The sequence below is a fragment of the Taudactylus pleione genome, unplaced genomic scaffold (assembly GCF_031769625.1).
Source record: "Taudactylus pleione unplaced genomic scaffold, aTauple2 ptg000021l, whole genome shotgun sequence".
NCBI lineage: Eukaryota > Metazoa > Chordata > Amphibia > Anura > Myobatrachidae > Taudactylus > Taudactylus pleione.
The window spans coordinates 10923544-10946538 of record NW_028284423.1 but is presented as its reverse complement, the minus strand read 5'-3'; the positions used below and the strand labels follow the sequence as shown (position 1 = coordinate 10946538).

The 22995-nt window shown below is 44.9% G+C and overlaps 1 protein-coding gene across 3 annotated transcripts in view; it reads right to left on the bottom strand.

Moving 5' to 3' along the window:
* The window catches only part of PALLD (palladin, cytoskeletal associated protein), a 405467-nt gene that overhangs the window by 92310 nt on the left and 290162 nt on the right, over positions 1 to 22995 (bottom strand). The window contains exon 1 of one of the 3 annotated variants that reach the window (XM_088448444.1): positions 12691 to 12835. The exons of the other annotated variants lie outside the window; for them this stretch is intronic. The gene's annotated coding sequence lies outside the window, so the exon portion shown is untranslated. Of the gene's footprint in view, positions 1 to 12690; positions 12836 to 22995 lie in introns of those variants that run through there. 3 annotated transcript variants of the gene reach the window in all.

Here is a 22995-nt window from a genome sequence, read left to right as displayed (position 1 = left end):
GATATTGCTCGATGTTACCGATTGTTTCATACACTTCCTGGAGATGTTGTGTATTACTAAGAGAAAAAGGGCATCTTGTGACAGGCTGGTGGGCGTCGAAATACATACCGCAGTTGCACGCCAAGACATAATCCGATCGCGGAATTTGCATCCTTTGTCAGCTGATGGCTGTGTGTGAATGCATCTAGCTAGCGGGTCTGAATCAGGCCCTAAGTACAAACACACAAATCACAATAGGCCTGATGCTCAGTTGAATGCATGTTGGACAAATTATACGTTCAAAAACAGCCACCATAAAATAGCTTATTTATACCCATATGCTGAGGGATAGTCATGGCAAGATGCATGCAGCCCTGCGCTTGTATCTTATGCACCAGGTTTATGTCAGGCATACATGCACCTAGTGTGCCAACATACAACTAGAGGAGAAGTCTCCCTACCAAATGGGACTTCAGTGCACATGTTGTCTCTTCAGAGCATACGTAATGTAGCCCAATAGGGCCACAAGTCCAAACGTTTACTATGGAGTCTTGTGTTGCTGTCTTCTGGCCCTGGATCAGGTTAAAATTTCTGTAAATAACAAATGCAATAAGACTCATTCTAAACAGGGTGCAGCACAAAATGTAGAAGTGTCTGATGCCCAACCAACTGGCAGTGAGCTGTTTTCATTGGAAAATAAGAAACTGGAAACGTTGTTAGATATTTCTGCAGCTGAGCCGCAGGGAAGCTCAGAGCATTCCAAACAGGCCATTTCAGGTAACGGCTCAGATATGTACACACACTGTTGTGGCAGGATTAAAGGCTCATTCTCTTTCAATAAGCGTTCCTCTTACTTTAACATGGCTTAAGTAACAATCTCAGGTATTTACTGCTGCATGATAAAGTATTGCTTTATATCTACATATGCTTAACATTAAGAACCTACAGTTTTCCACCTTTTGCCAATAGGTGGCTAGCGTGATCAGGGTTGGCTAGTCAGTGATGTAAATCTGGACACATATGACAGACATGGGACCTGATGCAGAGTGGGATGTATGCCACTTTGCATGGCACATTTTACGTGAAATCACTGTGCTCATGCCCAGAACGAGGCTGCGCACAAATGCATCTATGCAGGTTTGTGCGATTCTGCAGAATTAGGCATATACTGTACGTCTCTTAGGTGTAACATCTGAACCTGCTACACATAAGTGCAGATGGCTGTGACTTGCTGTAAACCAGGCACACGTACTGCTGATGCGGAGGTGGATGCATTTTGTGTACAAATCAGCATATGTGCCAAATATGCAATGTTTTGTGCTATACATCACTCATTAGTCTGCGTCAGCCGCATAGTGGCTGTGTTTGCATGATGCCATGAAAGTCTGATTTGCTACCTTATGCTAATGCAAGTTTCAATAGGGCTAATATGAGGATCTATGTGGCTTCAAGCGGTATGTCACTCAGCCCACTGTTTTTCTGTTCACAGCTGCAACCATCATCATAAGTATACTTGTACCAACCCCCTTCTTATTGCAAGAGATCCATCTGAAACAGGCTTCCCTTCTCCATAAGCATGACTCAGAATAGCACAGAAGGCTAGTTACACACCCATGACACTCCATTGACAATTCAACAAGATAGAACATCTCTGTACAATCGTATTGTCACCGCCCACTTTCTCTTCCAAAATTCCCATTTCACTGAAAGACAGCAGGATCCAGCAAGATCTGTTCGACTCAGAATAGGACAGAGATACAAAGAAATGTGTACATTTCTCTCTATGCTAAAACTCACTATTTGTGCCCATGCAAAGAGATCCGGCTGACTCAGAATCAGGCCCTACAGATGTGTCCCCTTACATCTATCCTACAAGTTGCACTACACGTAACATGGAAGCTCAGTATGACTCAGTAGCGCCAAGCATCTTTTTATGCGATTTTTAAGGTGAAATGCATCTTATTAGCACAGCTATGCAAATTGCTAGCACAAGCAGCTTCTGCTGATTCAAATGATATGCAGCATGCCTATATTGTGTGTGTGACCAGGGGCGCCGAGAGGGGGGGAGGGCAGGCACCACTTCCCCCCCTCTTAAATCACACAGCAGCCCAGCACACGCTAAGAAGCAGCCACAGCAGTCTCCTACAGTACGCCTGTGGGGGAAGCGATCAAGCTGGTTATGCGCCGGGCTGAGGGGGCTCACTGCACCCCCCCTCACAAGCAAAACTTTTTTTTTATTACCTACGGGGGCGTAACCACACCAACCACAATTAGGCCACACCCCTTTTTTAACCGGGGCCCAGTGCGGCTTTTGACGGGCCTGCGTGTGACTACGGGTGTATCTGCATGCAAAATGGTACGTTACAGTGTTACAGCTGTTGACACTAACAGCATTTCACATGCAGATACACCCACAGTTGCTCACAGAATATAGGCATGCTGCATATCATTTTAATCAGCAGAAGCTGCTTGTGTAAGCTATTTGCATCGATGTGCGATTAACACGCATTTAAAAAGTTGCACAAAAAGACGCTCGACACTACCGAGTCACACCACGGCATGCCACGACTAGAAGAGTTGTTTAAGGTGCAAGGAGGCTAGATGTATTGTTTAAGGTGCAAGGAGGCTAGATGTATGAGGACACATTTGCATGTGCACATCCTCTAGTATGTTTTGGCCAACGGGTATTATACTTAAATGCTTTAAATTCATTTATAAAGCTGAGAAATTACATCCAGAATTGGGAATTTATCAGTGCTGTAAAAAATGATTATGGTATGACAAAGAACAGCAATCAACATTGTACTTACTAGGATTTGGTTTCCAGGCCAAGACAGTAATGAAAAAATAACCTGTTTGTTTTAAAATAAGGCCATATCCTTGTACAGTGGCAAAGGTGGAGTTGGACTAGTCACCAAAAGCAATTATTAATAATTACACCTTCAGGTCACACACAATGGCCATCCTCCACAGCTTTGCCATCAAATGTACCATTTCTCTTGCAGAGACCATTTCTCATTCTAATGCCACCTTATGAAATATAGAATAGAGATAAGTTGCATTCTGGGCAGTGTGAAATACAACTGGGTGACGTGTACTATGACACTGCCTGTTAATTATGCACGCCTCTGAAATGGAGTTAAGACGTTCAGGCACGCCTGCGTTCGCACTTCCACTCCCCCATTGTTAATGGCCAGCCCCTGTCACCACCCACAAACGGCTTCTCCTGTCACTCACTCTGCTGGGCTGTCTATGCACAGCAAGCGAACACTTACCAATCTCTCGCACTGGGTCGCAAACGCACACTGCAATGAGTACGCATGCGCAGAATGCGAAAATCAGCCAGCTACGAGCTAACGCATCCTAGCGAGCGGGTCTGAATCAGGTCCTTAGAACTAGTGATAACTAGGGGTTGTTATGGTCAATGGCAAGTGTATTTTTTCCATCGATGGCGGCACCCGATGTTAGGTAAAAACATTGGCGATAGGATGGCCGAGGTTTGAGGCATTGTTGGCTGAACCATCGATGGATTTCTACTGATGGTTTAAAACCATCGACCATCAATGGAACAGCATTCAATGGCCATAACTATTTGGAACGCCCCTCTGAGCTGTGTCCGTCGCACAGAAGTGCACAAGTGGAATGCTTAATCTGACATTTGCATATTTTTTCACTTGCGAATTTGTGAGAAATTACAGCCGCTCATGGACTGCGTGCACCTCTGAATCAGACCCAATGACTTTTAGGAACATAGGGCCTGATTCAGACCCACTCGCAAGCGGCTGTCCGCTCGCAAGTGGGTCGATGTTGTGCTCTGCGCATGCGCACGACGGCGGGAGCTCCGTCGTGCGCATGCGCCAGACGCGACGAACGAAGGACTTTCCTTCGCTCGTTGTGTCTGATCAAAGGGGGCGTGCTGTCGATGTTGATTGACAGCACGCCCCCTTTGGTGGGCGTGCCGGGGGCGTGCCTCCCTGACGGGGGCTTTCCCACGGGAACGCCTCCCATCAGAAGCCGGCCCACTGACATCACTAGTGATGTCAGTGGGAGTGATTTTGGCTCTGATAGAGCCAAAATCACTCCGGGGCTTGCGGTTGAAAACCTCAACCGCAGGCTCCGGCTCACAGTTTCGATGGTCGCGATGGTCAAGACCATCGCGGCCAACAAACTGCGCGCTCGTATAGGCTGTGGGTGGTGACCCACAGCTATACGAGCGTCCAGGAGGACGCTCCATTTTTATGGAGGGCGGCCCTCATTCAGAGCGTACGGCTCTGAATGAGGGCCATAGCCAAGAAACAAAGTAATACTATGGAATGCATGTCTAACAGGTATATTTTTTTTTTAAGAAAAATTGTAAATATATTAATTTCCCATGGAAACCAATGTAAACTGAGAAGAGACATTGGATACACTTAAAGTAACAGAGGGCCTGATTCAGAGGTGGAGACAGTGTTTATGTTTGCGTAGTTGAGCGATAATTTGCTACTGTGCAAAAAGCCAGAGAAACCCCTACGGCGGATGTGTACCACTGAGTATACGCAGAGACATCTGTTGTGAACTGAGGAGCTCATTCAGATCTGCTCGCTAGATGTGTTAGTTCGTACCCAGCATATGCAAATCCTGCGCACGCCCTGCAAGGTAGGCGATTGCACAGCAAGGCATTAGCACGCCCACTATGTCTTAGCGCGCGATCACCTTGTGTATGCAGACGCCCATCAGCCATTCATAAGACGCCCACTTGCGCACGTCATCTCCTGGAAGTGCTTGAAACCATTGGATGGTGTAATGGTTAGTGTTACTGCCTCACACAGCACTGAGGCCCTGGGTTCAATTCCCACCATGGTCCTACCTGTGTGGAGTTGTATACTCTCCCTGTGCTTGCGTGGGTTTCCTCTGGATGCTCCGGTTTCCTCATACACTCCAAAAATATACTGGTAGGTTAATTGGCTCCCAACACAAATTAACTCTAGTGTGTATGTGTGTGTGTGTGTGTGATAGGGAACATAGGGCCTGATTCAGAGCCGTTCGCTATTTGTGGTCGTTCGTTCAAAAACAAGGGGTGGCTATTCAAATGATCCGTTCGCAAATTGCAGTCTGTTCCCACCTCTAAGTCTGAACGAGCGAGCTAAACATACGCTCGTTTTTTTGATAAAAACGCCCCCTGGCCGCACGCATCATACGTCATGTCCGCTATTTATTAGATTAATCGAGTACATCGTACAGCGTATGAACTGCTCGCTATTCTTGTGGTTGGTGTTTTCAACCGCTATTTTGCGAGCAGTTCTGAGTTAAAAAAAACCAAGTGACGTGGTCAATGACGCTGCTGTATTAATTATGCACTCCCTTAAAACGCCCGTTTTGACCATTAAGCACGCCTGCGTTCGGATCTCCACTCCCCGTTTTCAAGCACCTTCCCCTGTTACCACCCACATATGCCTCATTCTGTCACTCAAAATAGCAGGCCCTCGCTATATTGCGTACCAATGATTTTCGGCCGCACTGACTGGTTCGCGCATGCGTACTAAAAACCGTACGCATGCGCAGATGTGCGAACATCGCTCGGAACGAGCGTACTGCCGCTAGCGAGTGGCTCTGAATGAGGGCCATAGATTGTAAGCTCCACTAGGGCAGGGACTGATATTTATGGCCAAATATTCTCTCTGTAAAGAGCTGCGGAATATGGGCCTGATTCAGAGTTGGGAATAGAGAGAGAGATAGCACTTAACTGTGTACCTGGACAAACCATGTTGCAATGTAAGGGGTGTAAATACATTAAAAAAAATGTACATGTGTGGTAAATACTGGTTGCTTTTACATGTAGCCCACAAATACTGCACAGCTTTATTATTACTCTACAATTTAGATGTCAGTTTGGACACCTCCCTCCCAAATCTAAATCTCTCTGCACATTATAAATCTGCCCCACCTGCAGTGCAGCATGGTTTCACCAAGATGATCAGTTGAGAGAGATAACTCTCTCTATTCCAAAGCCTGAATCAGGCCCTATGTGTGCGTTATATAAGTAACTGGTAATAAAGAAATAAACTGGTACATCGAGCACCATCGGATGCCATCGCAGCGCTTGAGGTTGACTATACCCTGCCGTAAGCACTGCAATCACTTCAGTGTGAAATACAACCAGGTAACAAGTACTATGATGCTGCCTGTTAATTATGCACACCTCTGAAACGGCGTTAAGACGATCAGACACACCTGCGTTCGCACCTCCATTCCCCCGCTTCTAGTGGCCTACTCCTGTCACCACCCACAAACGGCTTGACCTGTCACTCATTCAGGTGGGTTGTCTATGCTGGGTGAGCGAACGCTTCCCGATCTTTCGTAGTGGTTCGCGCACGTGCATTGCGATGCATATGCATGCGCACAATGTGAACCATCGGCAGCTACGAGCGAACGCGTCCGGGTCTGAATCAGCTCCTGAGTCACTTGTAATAGAGTTGGCTGTGGATAACCATGGGAGTTAAAGGAAGGTGACTGGTAGGTGGTGTGAAGTGGACGTGAAAAGGGCCATCTCGTGTTATAGGAGTGTCAGTGAACAGGGCTGCGTTCTTAAATGCATAGCCACAACCACAGAGGTCATGATTACAAAAAGTGCAAAAGGAGACAATGCTTCAGCCATAAGGCATCGCAAGTGTTGATGGTCAACACGATAGTGCGCCAATGATGAATTGTCTGAGTACAGCGGTGGATTTCCATTGTCCACGGACCTTGATAGTTGGCATCTCGGAGCTTGCTATCTCTGGCGATCACAATTACATAAGGGAAAGTCTGATTTACATATTATAGCAATAGGGAATCCAAAAGAAACTGCAGCCGCGCATTAGCGTCCATCTCTGAGTAACATAACCAATGATAAATTCCATTGAGTAATTGTCTTAGAGTCTAAGCTTTCTAAATATATATACTTATTTAAATGGCATTTAATTAATTACTACTGCAGAACCCAATCATCTCAGCGAAGGCTTTAAAGTAAAGTGTTCACTTACACGTTCACTTTACTGTTCACTTACACATTCACTTTACTGTTCACTTACGCGTTCACTTTACTGTTCACTTACGCGTTCACTTTACTGTTCACTTACGCGTTCACTTTACTGTTCACTTACACGTTCACTTTACTGTTCACTTACACGTTCACTTTACTGTTCACTTACACGTTCACTTTACTGTTCACTTACACGTTCACTTTACTGTTCACTTACACGTACACTTTACGTCTGTCTGTCAGTCTGCACATGAGAGAGCGGTGGTTATCAGAGAGGGATCCGAAAAGCTAACGGGGCCAAGCTTGTTGAAGAATGCAGTCCCTATTGCAAGTAACGGGATCTGTAGTACCCTTAGATAGTTTGTCTAATTGCATTTGGTAAATGCCCCAATACTAGAATCATGCAGAAACTGCTGTTTTCACATGGATTTCGGGGAAATTTACTTTAATAAATAGGCCCCTTTAACACTGATTGAAGGCTCCTAAAGAGAGCATTGACACTTGGATTGGGTTCTATTTGTCATCATGAGCTATTTCGAGCTCAGTGTGCACACATATTGCGTTCTGAAAGTAGACATCAACTAGGATCAATTGTCCTAAAAAATTCCATTCCCCTAAATAGCACATGGAGATCCCATGTTGCTGCTGCCAGTCACCTGCAATTCACACCAACGCATTCAGTGAGGATAAAATTTAAAGTCACCCGACTGTCACACCAGTGAAGGCAAGGGACTGGGGACCTCATTCAGAGTCGGACGAAGCTGCTGCTCGGTCGTACGGGAAAAGGGGCCGGATATGCAAATGATTCCCTCGCAAGTAGCGTCCCTAAGTTCGGATCGGTAGCTGGCCGACCAAGGGGAGGAAGTGGCCGGAAGACAAAAAAATACGCCCCCTTCTTGTACGCATTACACGTCATCTCCGGGCATATAAGGATTAATCGAGACCATCGGGAACCATCAGAACTGGTCGTAGAGCTTAAGGTTGACCATACCCTCTCTTAAGCTCTACGATCATGTCAGTGTAAAAACCTCCCATGTCACATGTGCCATGACGCTACTTTGTTAATTATGCACTCCCATAAACCGTATGCACTCCCATAAAACGCCGTTCGCATAATGAGGCACGGCTGCGTTCGGATCTCCACTCCCCCGTTTTCAAGCACCTTCCCCTGTTACCACCCACAAACGCCTCAATATGTCACTCAAACTACCGACCTGGCTGTGTTCAAGGAGAGAGAAATTTCTGATCGTAGCGGCTAGTTTGCGCACGCGCATTGCGAACTTTACGCATGCGCAGTATACCGAACATCGGTGGCGTACCACCGTGTGGCCGCTTCGACCGACTCTGAATGAGGTCCTGGGATCTGAACCGTCTTAACCACAGAGACCCCATCTATGAGACCCTTCCTTACTGCTAATTAGGTAGTAAGAGGAGTTTCTTGAAAAAAATGGTCTGTGATAGGTTCCCTTTTATTAGGGTCAATTATCTATTAGTAACCGCCCATTCACATTACCCTATCCTTACATTCAGCTGGCATAAAAGCTATAGGAGGCAAATTACTCAACAAAAACCACGTATTTCTACACATGCCTATAACAGGTGCAAAAGATACGCTTCCAAACAGGTATATATATATATATACTGTATATATACAGTATTTACACCATTACATCAAAGTAGTAGCAGTAGTACCATAGTAGCAGTGGCAGTAGCTGCCAAGGGGCACCTCCTCTGCCAATGCCAACATTTGTTTTTTTCACCCTGGGCCTTACAAAGTTCTGCCATAGGGACAACAAATGTCTAGTTTCACCTCTGAAAGGAAGTGTATTATTAATAACTAAAAAAATAATAATGTGCTAGGAAATTTTTCATGAAAGTGGTATAAAATTTCCCTGGTTAGGAAGTGTAAAAATATCCAATGGAAACAGAATGATTGCCAACAACCGACGGCATGTGCAGTATATTATTAAGTGCCATAATGATAATATACGTTTTCTAATGTGCTATTATTGTGAGCGAAATATGCTGTAATGCAAGTTTCTGACCTAACATTTGTGAATGCAGTCTGTAAATATATTGGCACATTTCTGCCTTTAATGTATAAAAGTGCCACAATGCCAACAGTTATTTACTGACACAGTAGTATTGTTACTTAAAGCACTGTAACTGTATTAGCATTATAACTTTAAACATGATAGTAAAGCATATTTAAAGTTATAATATCAACACGGTAAAAAGCTTTAAGCAACATTACAACCACGTCAGCATTGTCCTGTTGGCTTAGAGAGTCTTTGAAGGCTACAAGTACAACAACCCTGGGTGAAGCTTATGTAAGCATTACAGGAAACATAAATTGTTATTTTTTAATGTTTAGATGCATGTGTTATTTTCATGATACAAGAAATGTGTCTGTACAATACGGCAAATATAAACCACTATAACAAGTGATATGTTATACCAATACTTTGTAGAAGGAGCTTGTATAATTGTGACATCGGTGATGTCAGTAATTCCTGGTGAATTGATAGGCCATAATTCCATTATTGTTTTATCCCATTAAAATGCTGCCTCTTTTGCATATAAATGTTTAGGGAAGGGCAAAGGTAGAAAGGCTATAGGAATAGACATATGGGCGCAAGCAGGGTTGGATGTAAATGCAATTTAGCCGTTTTTTTCACATAAATTGTGTTTCTTTCAAATGTATTTTCCCATGCCAACTGTTCTTCCCAGGAGTAAAGCAGGTACATATACTACTGTTCTCTTCAGGAGTAAAGCAGGCCCATATACTACTGTTCTCTCCAGAAGTAAAGCAGGTACATATACTACTGTTCTCCCCTGGAGTAAATCAGGCCCATATACTACTGTTCTCCCCAGGAGTAAGTCAGGCACATAGACTACTGTTCTCCCCAGGAGTAAAGCAGGCCCATATACTACTGTTCTCCCCAGGAGTAAATCAGGCCCATATACTACTGTTCTCCCCAGGAGTAAAGCAGGCCCATATACTACTGTTCTCCCCAGGAGTAAATCAGGCCCATATACTACTGTTCTCCCCAGGAGTAAAGCAGGCCCATATACTACTGTTCTCTCCAGAAGTAAAGCAGGCCCATATACTACTGTTCTCTCCAGAAGTAAAGCAGGCCCATATACTACTGTTCTCTCCAGAAGTAAAGCAGGTACATATACTACTGTTCTCCCCAGGAGTAAAGCAGGCCCATATACTACTGTTCTCCCCAGGAGTAAAGCAGGTACATATACTACTGTTCTCCCCTGGAGTAAAGCAGGCCCATATACTACTGTTCTCCCCAGGAGTAAGTCAGGCACATAGACTACTGTTCTCCCCAGGAGTAAAGCAGGCCCATATACTACTGTTCTCCCCTGGAGTAAATCAGGCCCATATACTACTGTTCTCCCCAGGAGTAAAGCAGGCACATAGACTACTGTTCTCCCCAGGAGTAAGTCAGGCACATAGACTACTGTTCTCCCCAGGAGTAAGTCAGGCACATAGACTACTGTTCTCCCCAGGAGTAAAGCAGGCCCATAGACTACTGTTCTCCCCAGGAATAAAGCAGGCCCATAGACTACTGTTCTCCCCAGGAGTAAAGCAGGCCCATAGACTACTGTTCTCCCCAGGAATAAAGCAGGCCCATAGACTACTGTTCTCCCCAGGAGTAAAGCAGGCCCATATACTACTGTTCTCCCCAGGAGTAAAGCAGGCCCATATACTACTGTTCTCCCCAGGAGTAAATCAGGCCCATATACTACTGTTCTCCCCAGGAGTAAGTCAGGCACATAGACTACTGTTCTCCCCAGGAGTAAAGCAGGCCCATATACTACTGTTCTCTCCAGGAGTAAATCAGGCCCATATACTACTGTTCTCCCCAGGAGTAAGTCAGGCACATAGACTACTGTTCTCCCCATGAGTAAAGCAGATACATATTCTACTGTTCTCTCCAGGAGTAAGGCTGGTACATATATACATATGCTACTGTTCTCTCCAGGATTGTAAAGCTGTCGCATATACTACAGTTCTCTCCAGGAGTAAGCTTATGCATATACTACTGTTTTGCCCAGGAGTAAGCTTATGCATATACTACTGTTTTGCCCAGGAGTAAAGCTAGCGCATATATACTACTGTTTTCCTCAGGAGTAAAGTAGACACATATACTACTGTTCTCTGCAGAAGTAAGGCTGGCAGATATGCTACTGGCCTCTCCAATAGTAAAGCGGGAGCACATGCTACCCTTGCCAAACGGGAGGATGCATCTTGTGTATAGTGCAGGCTCAGCTAGTGCCTTTTTTCAGGCCATATTTTGGTTTTGCAATATAGAAGCAAATTCCATCTATCTGTGTATGCAACTATTTAAATAATGTAATACTAATAAGTATGACCATTGTAGAATATCAAACAAATCTGTAGATATATCTTAAACAAGGATAACATACCACACGGAGGCGGCTAGTTTACATTAAAAAAGCAATATGGAATAATGTCAGGTGGTCTAAATTACTGCCCCAGTATCTCACTAGCTAAAGGCAAAAGTCATACATGAACCATCATTCTCTTCAGGAACAGAACAATAATGACAATGCTTGAACCAAACATGATTAAAGCCAATCAAAATATGTCACCTATTATCAGTAACGCTAATCCCTTAAACAGAACCTAGGCAGAAACTTTTATACCACCTAAAGCCAAGGTTAGATGTTAAACCCCCAGACCACTATGTCGTCTCAGCAGACGCTGGTCTCTTTCCAAAAGCCAACCCTTCATCTCTACTTTCCAAGTTTCTGTAAACACATCATTAGAAGGCCAGTCTTTCATTTTCCTTCCCAGCGTTCCTTAAAAATACATTCCTTCTGCCAGGAAACTCTGCAGTATTTTTGTCTGCGAAACTCAATTTTAAAGAAATGTTCATAAGCCACAGTGTGAACAAGAGCAGCTCTGGGCAGTTTTCCTTTCCCAATGTGAGCTGGAGAATTTGCCTTAATACATAATGAATACATAATATTTTATAATGTATTTGAATGCATAGTAACCAGCTATGAGGAAAAACCCAGTCTGCAGCGTACCTACAAGTAGCCTTTCTCATATATCTCTATTACTACAATTCTCTAATTGGGGGTAATGGAATTGTCAGTCTGTGTCTATTTATGTTGCCTGATTCATTTTAGGACTGTGTCACGTTTCACAGACTGAAACAATAAAAAGAAACATCAAATGGAACAATTAAAGAAAAAGTCTTGACAATGACTTTCTCATAAACTCCAGTCATAAATCTATCTATCTATCTATCTATCTATCTATCTATCTATCTATCTATCTATCTATCTATCTACTCTACCCATCTATCTATCTATCTATCTATCTATCTATCTATCTATCTATCTATCTATCTATCTATCTATCTATCTATCTTCTCTATCCATCTATCTATCTCTCTACTCTACCCATCTATCTATCTATCTATCTATCTATCTATCTATCTATCTATCTATCTATCTATCTATCTAATTTAATGTACACAGGATACACACAGTACAGAAGTTCAACAAAAGAGATAGGAAACAGTCTGAAAGAGACAGGTGTATACATGGAATACAAATTACTTATATGTTGGTTAAAATACTGTTACAGATTATTTGTCAATTTTAACAATGTATTCCTATCATTACTAGGGCAAGCAGAGAGCGCCCCTGCAGCATCTTACCTTCCGCAGCACGGGCTGGCGGCAGCAGCAGTAGTGGCACTAGTAGTAGTGGTAGTGGTGGTAGTAGTAGTGGCAGTGAGCCGCTCCCCGGCTGCCGGGAAGTCACAGTGACGTGTGGCCGGGAAGCAGCGCTGTGTCAGAGAGAATCAGCAGCCGAAGCAGCACCAGCGTCATGACTCAGTGATTAGTCTGTATATAATAACCCGACGCCGGCTTCTCCTGCTGCTGTCCAGCTGCTGCTCTGTCACAATAAGAGTCCTCCCCCTGTGTGCAACATTCCAGCCTGTGTACAAGGAAGGGGCGGGAGCTGCACTGCGGGCACACTCACATTCATTACCTGCTGTGTGAAGGATCTAATGACCACATTGGCACAGTCCTCATCCCCAGTAGCTGTGCCACAACTGCAGCGCAGTAGGACTCCCTTTGTGCGCTGCCTATGTGTAAGATTATTGTAACTAACACTGGACACAGCAGCGGCTAATCCTAACAGCGCACAGCGCCTGTGTGACCAATATTGCCAGGTGCTGGGACAGGGCTAGCTAGTGTGACTAATACAGTACATAGGAGCCTGTTACGTAGTATACAGGTGGCTACCAGCAGCCTAGATGTACCTAAGTATTTTATATAACAATAGGCGACAGATATTACTATGTACTGTACGTGATGTGATAAATCATTGGGGCAGATGTATGAAGCTCTGGAAAGTGATAAAGTGCAGAGTGATAAACGACCAGCCAATCAGCTCCCAACTGTCATTTTTGAAACACAGCCTGTAACATGACAGTCAGGAGCTTATTGGCTGGTCGTTTATCACTATCCACTTAATCACTTTCCAGAGCTTCATACATCTGCCCATTATGTGTTGATGTGTTCCTCAGTAGTTGTTGCATATTAGTGTTTGTGGCATGCATACACTACAACTGCCCACAAGAGTTTACCATCACTGGGGGAGATGTCTCAATCCTTGGAGAGAGATAAAGTGCCAACCAGTTTGCTTCTGTCATTTTTCAAACACTGCCTGTAAAATGACAGAAGCTGACTGATTGGTACTTTATCTCTCTCCACTTTATCTCTCCAAGGCTTGATACATCTCCCCCTGTATCTGATATACATTGTGCTTTTAATTAAAGTAATCAGGATTTATCCCTGCCTATCAGCGACAAACACAAGATTTCCTATGTATACAGTATGTGCTTCCAATGAAAACACACCACTCAACACTAAGAGGTCAATTCATTTATCTTTCCCTCACAAGTAAGTGTGGTTGTATGCCACACATACAGTAGCTCCAAACTTGCTGATTTTTGTTCGCTGCCCCACAGGGCGAGATCAAGCCGCAAAGGGGGCGAGACGAGGTGCCATTGCCTGCGTTTCCACAATGTTGCAATAGCAACTTGACCCCCTTGCAACTAATTTAATTGACCCGTTTCAGGCGCAGTGTAGGAGCCAGGGCACATGGTGTTGACCAACAGCAATGGTCCTCTGCTGTGATGAACAGAGAGGACAGCCGAGGATGCAGCTGTCCTGTCTGTAAGAGGATATGTTCAATATCCCAGCACATGGGGTTCCAGCAGCCTAAAATCCTGACCGCAGGAATCCCGAAGGTAAGTAGCCGGGTTAGGGGGAGGGTTAGGTTTAGGATGTGGGGAGGGGGAGGTTAGGTTTAGGGTGCGAGGAGGGGGATGTTAGGTTTAGGCACCAGGAAGGGAGGGTTAGGGTAGGGAGAGGGGGAAGGTTAGCATACCGACCGACAGATGCCGGCGTCAGGATTTTCACTGCCAGAATCTCGAATGCCGGCATCCCGTCTGTAGGATGATGCCCTCTGCAGCTGGGGGTACTGTATAAGATTGACATGGTTGGGAAAGCAGTAATCTAATCCACAATCACGGCTGGGGGTGAGAGAGAGGGAGTCTATTGCCAGCCTATTTGTCCAACTTACTACAACACACCTTGTGCTCTCTCATTTCCTTCTGTTATGCCTGTTATTACCACCCTCATACTGTACACACTTCCTCTGTGAAGTTGCTTGACACGTCAGAATGTCTGTGAATGCACACTGGCGTTCTGCAGCATTAAACTGATTGTCTGCTTCGCAATCGGGTTGGGTATGAAATACCGGCAGTCGTGATACCCGCTGTCAAAATGCAGACAGTGGCATCTCGATGCTCAGTATCCCGACAGGGGGAATGTAAGTATCCTAACCCTTCCCCTTCTGCCTCTAACCCTAACCCTCCCTTCTTGCACCCTAACCCTCCCCGTTAGTGCCTAACCCTAACCTCCTCCAGTGGTGCCTAACTCTATCCCCCCTGTCCGTAGCCTAACCATAACCCCCATCCCCCCGGAGCCTAACCCTTTTCCCCCTAACCCTACCTTCTTGCACCCTAACCCGCCCCACCCGCAACCTAACCCTCCCCGTTAGTGCCTAAACCTAACCGTCTCCCTTTAGTGCCTAACCCTAACCCCTCCAGTGGTGCCTAACCCTAACACAACCCCAAGTGGTGCCTAACCCTAATGTCCCTCCCCAGAGCCTAACTGTAACTCCCCTGTGGTGCCTAAACCTAACCCCCCCCCACGGATAACAGCTAAGGTACCCCGATGTACCTTCGTTCGGGTTGGCCATTTTATCAGGGAAGGGTGGAAGGCCTACTCTCCTGGTAGTCTGAGAGAGCTCCAGGAAATTTAGATGTCTCCCTTCGTGGAAAGTGAGCACTGTAATCAGTGGCGGGCTGGGCCGGGGGGCAGGGTGCCATGTGCCCCCCGGGCCGCAGCGTCATGCGGGCCGCGGGCCGTTGCAGTCTGTGTCACTGTGACACAGACTGCACCGCGTGTGTAGCGCTGACCGGACGGAGTTCGGTCAGCGCTACACTGACAAACACACAGCCGCTGGCTCCGGCAGCTGTGTGCTTGTTGTAAGCAGCAGCCAATGAGAGTCTGTCAGACTCTCATTAGCTGCTGCGCCCACTGCGGGAGCCGCTCCATCTTCCGGCTCCCGCAGTGGGCAATGGGAGAGACGTCATGAAGGAGCAGATGGCGGCGGCGGGAGCGGGGATTCAGGTGTTTTTTTTTATTTTGTTTTCTTATATTATGTGTGTCTACTGGGGGGGAGTCTGGCACTACTGGGGGCACTACAAAGGGGGGCACTACTACTACTGGGGGCATTACAAGGGGGGTGGGGACTACAACTACTGGGGGCACTACAAGGGGGGGACTACTACTACTGGGGGCACTACAAGAGGGGACTACTACTGGGGGCACTACAAGGGGGAGGGGACTACTACTACTGGGGGCACTATAAGGGGACTACTACTACTGGGGGCACTACAAGGGGGGTGGGGGACTACTACTTCTGGGGACACTACAAGGGGGGTGGGGGACTACTACTACTGGGGACTACTACTACTGGGGACACTACAAGGGGGGGACTACTACTACTGGGGACACTACAAGGGGGGGACTACTACTGGGGGCACTACAGGGGGGGACTACTACTACTGGGGGCATTACAAGGGGGGGACTACTACTAATGGGGGCACTACAAAGGGGGGGGCTACTACCACTGGGGGCACTGCAAAGGGGGGGGACTACTACTACTGGGGGCACTACAAAGGGGGGGCTACTACTACTGGGGGCACTACAAGGGGGGGGACTACTACTGGGGGCACTACTGGAGGCCTGCATAAGGGTGCTCTCTCCTGTGACACACGGGGGCACTGCATATGGGCACTACAACAGGGAGCTGCCCTAATCTTTAAATCTTTATATTTACCTTACATTAATCCCATATGGACCCGCCTCCTCCCTGGAACACTTGAGGGGGGGGGCGCCGTAGCACGCATATTCTTCGGACACCCTGGCTACACGCTACTCTTCTGCCAGGGCCGCCTGCATGCATTTGCCCCCCAGGCTAAAAGTTGCCAGCCAGCCCCTGACTGTAATCCTCTTTGGAGTCCTCAGACATACATGAGGCTAAAGATGGGTACACACTTGACAGATATATCTGCTGCAGATGAAGGTTGTTCATACACACTGAACAACGATCATCTGCGGTCCCGCTAACCGCTCGTACACACTGCACGATGTGCAGATATATTTGCCATCGGCAGTGCAGCACAACCAACGCGATATGTCTGTGAACGACGTAATTCACAGACATATCGTCTGTGCACACTGGCAGACGGGCCCACGATATATCGTCTGTTCAACTAATCGGCGGATATGTCGACCAGTGTGTACCCAGCATAATCTGAGGGCGTTTCTAGGTAACAAGAACACCTGCTAACAGACTATAAAAAATGTATGAGCCTTGTCAATATCTTTGGACAGTTAAACAAGTTAATTATACATCATGTGTTAGATTTGTTGGGCCTAATGCACAGTTGAATGCAAATTGGATGCAGTTGCTGCCTTTTTGAGGACACGAATGAATGAATATTTTTGCCAATATACAGCGTTGTATGCATCCTTGCAACTGTCCCACCCCCCTATACTTACGCTTAGCTTAATAGCCTTCTTCATCATTAGGGTACACTTGCACCAGTCTATACTGTGTTGCCTACACATTTTTCTTGTGGTGTTCACAATATAATGAATGTAACCTGAATACCTATATGAGGAATACACTGCATTGTTAGTGCACACTGACAGTTTCTCATATAAACCCTACTATATGTTTTCATATAAAAAATACAGCCAGTAAGGTTATGTACAGAATTTCTACATTTAAGATGTGTTTCTGAAGCCACATACACACATAATCATATGCTCCATGAGCGATATTGTTAAGTGTTTCCCCTGCACTGCCCGGCCCAATGTCATTAACGACATTGAGCAAACATATTGAACGATAACGTTAACAATATCGTTCAGTGACGTCACCCTCCCTCATCCCCGTACTTGCAGAACCTGACGATGTCGTCAGGTTGCCCTGCAAGTACGGGCAATGAAAGACATCGTTAACGATCCGCGGGAGTGCGTATCGTTAACAATGTCTTGTATACACACTGGACGATATGGAACGCGATAAACGTCCAATTTATCGTCTAGTGTGTATGAGGCTTAAGGCACGATAAGCGCATGCAAATTAATTTGAAAAAAACAAAACATAATTGTGGTAACTGAAATAGTACACGTGTGCAGGGGCGTAGCTACCGTGGGTGCAGGGGTGCGGTTGCTATGGGGCCTGCAGCACCTCCGGGGCCCACTTTCCCCTGCAGCCAGCTCACCTCACCGACATTATAGTGAGAGAAGCCGCTGATCCCTCCTGCAAACTGCTTCTTAGTCACAGGCACACTTCAGCAGGTTGGGTACGAGATGCCGGCACTCAGGATCCCGGCGGTCAGAATACCAACGCCAGCATCCCGACAGGGTTTTGACACTGACTCCTGCAGGTAAGTATCCTAACCATACCCTTACCCTTAAACCTAACCCTCCCTCCCCACAGCCTAAACCTAACCCTACCCCCCCTGCAGCCTAACCCTAACCCTGCCCCTAGTGCCTAACCCTAACCATAAACCTAACCCTCCCCCTAACACTAATACTTGCCGACGCAGAGATTCTGACTGGTGTATGGATTCCAGCGCTGAAATTCTGAGCGCCACCATCCCGACAGCTGGAATATGAACTACATCCCACTTCAGCCTGTGACTAGGAAACCATTTGCTGCAGGGATCATCAGCGATTTGGGGAGAGTGCTACGGTGGCACGTGCCCCGGGTGCCGGACTTGAGGGGGCACCACAGTGGTGGATCCAGGCACTCAGGAGTCAGTAACGGCAAACACTCCCCCAGACACTGCCCAGCGTTATAATCCTGGTGCAACCACATTTAGTGCTGCTGGCTGATGGGCCCACCTCCTGCTCCGCTCCTCTCCCCTGCAGGGGATTACAGTAATGTCAGAGGCTGAGCCTGAGGATATTAGCGACGTGACAACGGCTCCTGGCTCCGGACAGTAGCAAGGGAAGCAGCATACTCACATGAAGGGGGGTTTCTGAGTATCCATTCTTGGTCAGAGAGTGAAACCTCAAAATCTCCCAACTAGACCAAAGACCCTGCAGCCCACTTTGTGGTATAGTATTCATAGTATAGTATCCATAATGAAAATCTTTGTACATATACACCCAGATTATATTCCTGGTACATAAATGGAATAAAAATAGCACAGCATTGGTGGTTGTATGTCACTGAGAAGTCACATCATTTTAGGCAGTTAGTCCCCGTTTCCCATGACACAAAGGTTCATGTGAAACTTTAGATTACTTGTTCTATATAATTAGAATATAATTTGCCATCATTTGTGTATACTAATAGGGTGCTCCTACTCAAAGATAAAGCTATGAATAGCTTATTATATCATAGCTACTGTAGCTAAGAAGTTCCGAGAGTTCAGTGTATGCGTGGGCGGATAATAGTATGCGTGGGCGGATAATAGTATGCGTGGGCGGATAATAGTATGCGTGGGCCTGTTCTGTTAGGACCACTGTACAGAATGGCACCTGAAGGAAAAATATCAAATTTAATTTCATTTTCACTTTATTTTCCTATCAGTGCTCAGTTTACAAAAGTTATGTGCAATCTTACAGAATACAGTAAATTTCAGCTACCAAATAGCTTTGATCTAATGCACTGTAGATTAAATACTGTAATTGCTAAATTTAACCTATGTTATTAAATACTGTAGAATAGGCACTCAACTTTATCAAAGAATGACATGGTCAAAGCAACTCAACTTGATCCTTCAAGGATGCCACATACTTTACTGGCATTATTGATCCCTCAAAGATCCCTAAAATGTGTGGCATCCTTGCGGGATCAGAGATGCTTATAAAATCATTGAGGGGACATCATGGATGTCCATGAAATATTTGGCATCCTTGATCTCTCTTTATTGGCGGAGTAGCAGTAGAACATTACTGATTCATCATTATGGCAGTAGAGATCCACTGGCGTAATGTGTTGCCACATTTGAAACTACAGTATTCTAATGCACTGAGCCAGTGCTTTTACATTAGTATTACTATAATTAAGAATATCACATGACAGCTGAGAGAGTACCACCTGTTTCTCCTCCTTGTTTAAAGTCATTAATATTTTAATGGGTATTTTAATTAAAAGAGGAGAGTGGCATTATATCAGCAAATAAAAAAAGCATTATATCAACAAATAAAAAAGTCTCTTTCAGGAGATCTTATATTAGAGCTAACGAAGAGACAACGGGGCAAATGTATCCCCTTTTTCTGCATTTTCATTAAAAGGCTTATTATTGCTTCTCCAAAATGTATTAAAAGGCAGTCGGTGGAGAAATAATAGATAATAATGTAGCAAACCTTGATGGCCACTTGATAAATGAAGAGCTGAGTTTAAACAATAACTAATTTACATTGTTTAGCTTATAAAATATTTTTTTTACAATTGTTAATTATTTTATTACATTTTTGCAGTTTTGAAATCATGGTACATGGTATGAAAACTATTGTATGGCAACCATCATTAACTATTTTTGTCCAACCTGTATAACTTTTCTTTCTTTAGTACAACTTGAAGCTTTGATTTATTATCCGTTCTAAGATATGGCAAACCATATAGGTTTGTATACTCATTATCCAATAGTTAGTATAAGCTTTAATAAATTGTAAGTAGGTTGGTACCGTAAAATCCAAACCAAAACCCCTACTGCAACAGTTTCCATTTTAACCTCACAAAGGTTTTCTTCTTCTCTGACCCCAAAAATAGCAATCAGATAAATTCCTTAGATCAGATACCCACATTTGATTATGGGCCTGATTTAGCAAGGATCGAAACTGCGATTGCAATAGCGATTATGCAAGCAGTCTCACCACGATGATATGCTAATCCACTGCGATCGCTATGCCGTCGCAGCACAACATAAGGATGCCCACTTTACCTTACACACATCCGTAATCCTTAGTGAGAATGCAAAACCATCAGTAACATCGAGTACAATCGCAGCCTCACGCACACTTGCACAAGCTCTGACCTTACTTAGAAATTGCTAACCTCATCGCACGCAGTGAGTACACAAGCTGTGTATGGCATCGCAGTGGATAATTTCCGCACGCCCCTGTAACAGCGTTCAAACTCCCTGGCACACCTGTGTTTCGCCGACCAATCCCCGTCACCACCCCCAAATGGTACTTAATGTCAATCACTCTGCGATGGGTCTGCGTCCCAATCGGAATGGAGGGTTCGTATACGCATGCGCAGAATGCAACAATTGGCCGACTGCATACGTAATCGCAGTTGCGATCCTTGCTGAATTAGGCCTTATGTCCTCTATTAATAATAATAACAACAGGTAACATTTATTTTAGAGAAGAAAGAAAGGCAACCAGCACATTTATAAATTCTGTTTATGAATTTGCCATTACCACCCTGGAAACATTTGCACAGCTAATCCTCCTTACAACTGAGGGTGAAAATATGTCTCTTGTGTTACAGCAGATTATAGTATAGTTCATGAAAAGTGATCTTTCCTGTTTCGATCAACCATATACATTCTAGCCTGAGCCCAACCAAACTCCTGTAACATTTAATGCAAATATAGCATTTTATTAGAGTGATCGTTATATTGAGAAAGGTACTGTAGGGTACACTAGGTTCACTGGCTCTATACATGTTCAAAACATAATAATGGAATAGTCAGACACTGGTGTGTAATGTACTCATTACGTATTAGTAAACTGTCGCTATTATTTTCCAATATTTTTCCCATATGTAATATTTACTAGAGGTAAATGAGTGATATACCAAATATATGTCTTAAAAATTAGCAAATCAGTAGCCCATAGGCTACTATAAGATAACGCCATCTGGAAATGGCATTATCCCATCGCATTCCGGAGCTTAGTACATCTGACAACTTAGCTGCCCCCTTAGATGTCTGCTGCGGTCCCTTCATGATACATTCAAGGGATACTTAATATTTGGGATACTTAATATTCCCTGGAAATTACTGTTTTTGGGGCATATCAGGCAAATTTTATTTGATAAATAGGCCCCATAATGTGAGAGGAAAGCATGTACTTCAGACTTATCATAAACACTCTGAGTGGACTAATAAATATTGCTCACCCAGGAACCATACACATTCTTCAAAATAAAAGCAAAATGTTGAAATGTAACCTATGTAAACTAATACCTTATAAAAACAATCATCTATGTTAGTTCTCTTTAAAGATCTCTGTTTTCAGTTTTTCTTATTAACTGTTTAGGACAAAGACACAATGGTTTTACATATATTTACTATATTACTTCCTCTAGTCTATGAATCTCTACCAGGTTTTTCTATATTGGTGCTTTTTTAATATTGTGGTGTATATAGCGCTACATTGTAAAAGCCAGTCCAATATAAATTAAATGTATCAGATTGGTTGCTTTGGTTTACAGAACATTAGCAGTATGAGTACGACTTTATTCAAAAGTCAGCTAATCCATATAACCCAACATTATAAGTAACTGCATAGGTTCTGCCCCAACCTCCTCCCCTCCACCTAAAGCACCTTTGAACTGCCTGACGCACTTGATGCACCTACTAGCTCAATATAGACATGCCTCCCAAATTTCCATGGGACAGCAAGTCAGTCTTCTCAAATCGAGACTGTCCTGATGAAATTGGGATGGTTGAACGTTATGGTTAATCTAAAGTGCAAGCTGGCTTGTATAAATCCTGCACTGGGTATAATGTTGTTTATAGTACCACTATTCCACAACATTCACAACTGTACAGTTTATTCAAACTACTGGGTACTTTTGTACATAATTATATTTCCGATAAGGGTTTGACCACATGCACTTATTTCTGATTTCTTGTATATAGCTATTTAAATAACTACTCACAAGCTTTTGAGATTGTACACCATTCACTAGATCGGAATAGTTAAGTTCATATTGCAATGCAGTGTCCTATATTCACTTATAATGCACTGCACTGAGGGCCTGATTCAGACCCAGTCGCAAGCGCTGAGCGCTCGCAACCAGGTCGATGGTGGCCCAGAGTGCATGCGCACGACGAAGCCAGCCCCGTCGTGCGCATGCGCGAGACCCGGATAGCGACGGGCAAGCCGTCGCTCCAGGTTTCGCACCAAAGGGGGCGTGCTGTCGGTGTTGAGTGACAGCACGCCCCCTTTGGTGGATGGGCCGGGGGGATGGCTGCTCAGACGGAGGCATTCCCATGAGAACACCTACCGTCTGGGGCTGGCCCCACTGACATCACAAGTGATGTCAGTGGGAGAGCTTTCGGCTCTGTTAGAGCCGAAAGCTCTCTGGGGCTTGCGGCCAGGAGACCCTACCAC